Below are 4,279 nucleotides of genomic sequence, written 5' to 3' on the forward strand. Positions count from 1 at the left end.
TACTGCAGTGCAAATATTAGTTTATTTGATAAAAGTTGTCCTGAATATTGGTTAGTGCACAGGATGCAGGGTTGTTTTTTTTTACATGATCTCTTTTCCAAAGGCTAATGCTAATGTAACTAGAGTCCATCCATCAGCCAAAACAAAACAAACACAACCTGTTGCACCAGAGAGTGATGAAGATGCAGATGCAGAGCATGATGCATAGAGTGAGAGAGAAGGAAGATCAGTGTGAAATAGAGAGACAGACAGGAGGGGAGGGAGAAGAGGGAATGAGGAGAGACATAAATCAGCTGTATGACAGAACTTTGCTGAGAAAGCTGTGTGTTCAGCAGCTCCTCCTCTCCTCCTCTCTCTGACGATGCAGAACCTGGAGGAAGCTGAACTCTGCTTTCCACAACTCCTCAACACCTCCTGCAAGAAGCACATTCGCCCTCGGGCTGAGGCAATGTTCATTTATATTGTGCTGTCCTCCATCTCTCTCCTCACTGTGGCTCTCAACCTGCTGGTCATCATCTCCATCTCCCACTTCAGGCAGAGATAAATGTCTTAGCATTGATAATGTTTTGTTGTAGTGAGATCTGAGCATTACATCCTGATGGTTTGATGAGACTTTTGTTTATTAACAGTGCTCACAACAGCCACATTTACTATACTGATACAAAGACAAGTACTTCTATTGGTGATAATGTTGTTGGTGTTTGTAACATTCACAGTGATGATATTCTCCCCCCTTCAGGCAGCTCCACACCCCCACCAACATCCTCCTCCTCTCTCTGGCTGTCTCAGACTTTTCTCGTGGGCCTCCTTGTGATGCCGTTTCAAATTCTCTTAACAGAGCCCTGCTGGCTCCTGGGTGACCTGGTGTGTGTTCTGTATTATTTTATAAACTTCATCACTATTTGTTCCTCAGCCATTACCATGGTGCTCATATCATTTGACCGTTATGTGGCTATCTGTGACCCTCTGCACTACCACACCAAAATCACTGCAAAGAGAGTTAAAATCTGTGTTTACCTGTGTTGGGGTTACGCTGTTTTCTACAATGTTTTCTTATTATATGATCACCTAATACAACCAGGCAAGTATAATTCCTGCTATGGAGAATGTTTGGTTAACCTAATAGGAGTTGTTGACCTCCTTTTCAGCTTCATCATTCCCATCAGTGCCATCATCATTATGTATGTAAGAGTGTTTGCAGTGGCTATGTCTCAGGCTCGTGCCATGCGCTCCCATATTAGAGCAGTCACACTGAAGCGTTCAGCGACTGTAACAGCTAGGAAATCTGAGATGAAAGCAGCCAGGAGTCTTGCTGTTGTTGTTGCTGTGTTTCTCATGTGTTACTGTCCATTTTACTGTGTGTATCTCTCAGGCAATGACCTCGTAATCAGTCCTTCATCTGAGCTTCTTATGGTTTCTCTGTTAATTTTGAACTCCTGTCTAAACCCTGTGATTTATGCCTTTTTCTACCCCTGGTTTAGAAAATCTGTTAAACTGATTGTTACACTTCAGATACTGCAGGCTCACTCCTGTGGGGCCAACATACTGTAGAGAGACACTGTGGAGTGACTGACACTGGACTCATGAGCTTTTCTGTGAAGGAGGAAAAGTGTTTTTATGTGCCATTGCAGAGTCACTGAAGTAAACAAATACACAAATTCTGTTTTATTTTATCTTTTGTCTTTTAATGTGGTATTCATATATGCATTGATGTTGTTTTGTATGTTGTATCTTCATAACAATTCAAGAACAGATAGTACTCCAGCCACTGCTACAGGTCTTTGAATAATCAATCACAGTGATAATCAACACAATGAAAGGAAAGAAATTTATTTTCCAATATTCCAATGTCAGTAAAGTGAAACTCAGCTAGAAATGACTCTACGTTTGTGTCGTATTTCTGTGTAACATTATTGTCCATATTTAAGAATCATAAATGTCTCAAATTGTTATTTTTATTATTTGTTATTAAAGTCAAATGATATAAAAAATAAAGAGTGGTTAGGTGTTTGTGTGTTATACTACATTGTAATGTCTACATTATAATACAAAGAAATTTAATAATTAAATTCCATTCAGAGTTTTTTTATATTTGACACAGAATGGTCAGCCCGTTCTTATCTCAGGGCGTCCAGTACCAAACCCTTTCAGGAAAAGCGTCTCACGGAGACGCACCGGGTGCGAAGAGTGTTAAGGGTGTTGACAGCCCCCCGAAGCCCCTACCCTTACCACAATCATCAGAAACGTAAGAAATGTTTGTACCTAAACCTAAGTCACTGACTTTATGCATGTCGACTGGTTAACCTTATAGCTGTGGGTGAGGTTAGCCTCCTTTGTGTTGCTGCAATGCAGCAAACGGGGGCTTTATATACGCTAAAGGTACCCTTTAGAGTAAAATCCTTATGCTTTGTCACACTGTCTGAAAGCATCAGTTATGACGCACTGAGATGAGAATGCGTTGGAATGGTGATAAAAAATGCTTTCAATGCATTGATACAACTGAATTGGATATGTTGTGTATTAAATTATGGTCTGTAAGAGGTTGGACTAAACAAAACCACACTGAGACCGCAATGCAGATAAAACATGAGGTCATCTGACAGAGAAAGGAACATGTCGTGGAAAATGGGATATTTCCCAGTGCAGAAATGAACAAGTCAATAGATTACAACATCTTTTGGTTGATTTATTGAAGGAGGAAAACAAAGAAGTACATAAAACAAAGCAGCTGGGTCAGACATCTACAACCTAGGGCAGTATCAGACTGGCCCCGAGCTGAGGACAAACATATCATATAAAGCAGGGAGACTGCCTCTTCACACAGTGGCCTTGAAAACTCCATTTGCCATGTTAATGGTGAGTTGTGTTGTAGTGAAGACTGCACAAACCAAGACCAAGTCAAGACCAAGACCAGAGTTTAACGAGGCCAAGACAAGACCAAGACTTTTAGGGGCTGATCAAGTCGAGACCAAGAATTTGGGAGAGCGAGACCGAGTCAAGACCAAGACCAGTTCCCCATATTGCATGACACATGAATCCGTTCTCATCTCAGGGCGTCATATACCGACGATTTGAGAAAGAGTGACAAAGCTTAGTTATTTTACACGCACCGGGTGCGTCTCAATGGGCCTTTCCGCAACTAGACCCTCGCCACTTCCACTCCGACACGGAGTGAACTGTGGTCAAAGTCAAATCAAGCTCCCTAACCCGCATAGGGTCTAAATACAGCGACAGTTTTCGGACGAACTACCCTCTCTCCCCAGCATAAATAGGATCTGATGTTACCGCTGCACTCACTGCTATAATACGTGTATCAAATAAACAACAGTGGTATTAAGATTTAGGATTGATGTTGAGGAAAAGTGTGTTTTTTGCAATAACGAAACTAAAAGCATTTGTCATTCATTTTGTGTTTGTGTTTGTGTCGAATATTTCTTTTAGAATATGACTTTATATATTTACGAAAAAATCTTTTATGAAAAGATTGATATTCATTGTAAAGAAAACCCTATTTATTTGAACCTCTTTAACTTAGCCTATATGAAAAATGTTACATTCACAAATACAACATTTAAATATAAATCCAATGGGCTACGTTGTTAACCTGCGAATGGTGATATGAAATGTTAGTGTAGTTTCGAAATAAAAAATTCTACATGTTAACCGGTGAAGTCACACAGAACGCAAATTGAAAGAAAGGTCCCCCATCATGCAGCAAAGGGTGTTACACACCTTCAACAAGCCAGCATTGGTGCTGGCATTTGAGGGTTTAACAACCCACTACCACTCCGCCCCCATTGGTTTCGGATGGCACTCAATGTGGCAGACCCTCCGCATGAACACGCAAACGGAGTGGAAGTATGTCGGGAGAGGGAGTAGCAAGCAGTTTCGGAAAGGCCCTATGAGATGCTCTGGGGCATCCCGTACAGACCGGAAGTGCTATTTACCTAGCGGTAGCTAGCTAGCTAGCTACGTTTGTGATAAAGGTGTTGACAGCCCCCCGAAGCCCCTACCCTTACCACAACCATCAGAAATGTTAGTACCTAAACCTAAGTCACTGACTTTATGCATGTCGACCGGCTAACCCTACACCTGTAGCCAGGGGTGTAGCCTCGCTTGTGTTGCTGCAACGTAGCAAACGGGGGTGTTTCATACAGATGCTCAAGGGTACCGTTTGCATAAACTCCTTACGAAAGCGTCAGTTACGACGCATTGAGATGAGAATGTGTTGGACACACAATGTGGAACAAGATCATAGGTACTTCTCAAATTGATCTGA

The 4,279-nt window shown here is 41.7% G+C and overlaps 1 pseudogene; it reads left to right on the forward strand.

Moving 5' to 3' along the window:
• Positions 1–361: 361 nt before the first annotated feature.
• Positions 362–1,551, forward strand: LOC119905046 (annotated as a pseudogene).
• The last annotated feature ends 2,728 nt before the right edge of the window (positions 1,552–4,279 follow it).

This window comes from Micropterus salmoides, unplaced genomic scaffold (genome assembly GCF_014851395.1).
Source record: "Micropterus salmoides isolate LMB-PRFRI ecotype aquatic unplaced genomic scaffold, ASM1485139v1 Ms_hic_scaffold_16, whole genome shotgun sequence".
Taxonomy (NCBI): domain Eukaryota; kingdom Metazoa; phylum Chordata; class Actinopteri; order Centrarchiformes; family Centrarchidae; genus Micropterus; species Micropterus salmoides.